The sequence below is a fragment of the Alexandromys fortis genome, unplaced genomic scaffold (genome assembly GCF_014885135.2).
Source record: "Alexandromys fortis isolate MF-2015 unplaced genomic scaffold, M_Fortis_MF-2015_v1.1 scaffold_464, whole genome shotgun sequence".
Taxonomy (NCBI): domain Eukaryota; kingdom Metazoa; phylum Chordata; class Mammalia; order Rodentia; family Cricetidae; genus Alexandromys; species Alexandromys fortis.
Genome location: NW_026068366.1, coordinates 150,260 through 151,114, shown reverse-complemented (window position 1 = coordinate 151,114; position 855 = coordinate 150,260).

Below are 855 nucleotides of genomic sequence, written 5' to 3'. Positions count from 1 at the left end.
CCAACAATGCAATAGATGTTCACATTGCCTGAACATTTTAAATTCAATCTGTGTCTGCTTTTCAATTAATATTTGTGGATGTGCTTTCATAATCTTTTATTTCTGGCAATTTTCATGGTCTATGCCATAATTTACAAGACCCACAGATTTTCACCTGAAATCTAGGACATTCATTTCTGGAAATGATGAAAAGTTTATCAGTGTTATGCTTTAGTGTTGTATTACAACATGACTTCCTGAGGAGTTCTTCTTGCTTTTTTACTCTATTACCCCATTTTCTGCTGTTTCATACCTCTCTATTCAGTTTCAAATATTTGAAAGGACAGAGTCAGTTTCTATTTGACTTACATTTACAGTGACATTAAAGATCCTTTTAGCTCTACAGCTAAATGAGGATGCCACATACATCCATGCAGTGAACTGTGTCCCTGCCTTTGACTGTTTGTTTTATACCAAACCTAGAAGCTATCACTTCAAAATGTGTAGTGCTCTCCATTGACATCAGCATATGAGTGACATTGGTGCTCAAATATTTGGTTCTGGGTTAAAAACTTGGTCCAATTTTTTTTTTCACTTTTGCTTTCTGACTTTTCTTTTTTACCTCTCAATTTTACTTACTCCTCTCCGCTCGTTTCTCTTTCCTTTTCATTAAATTTCCTTTCTTTTTTCTTTCCATCTTCTTCTCTTTTTCTCCAGTCCTTCTTCCTTCCTTTCTTCCATTCTTGTCCTTTCATTCCGTCTGTAATTTCTCCTTCATTACATTTTAGATCCTTCCCTCTTCTTCCTCTATGCTTCTTCCTCTTGTTGCCCACCATGTTGATTATTTCCAAAGGATTGTTATAATGAGGTAGGTAG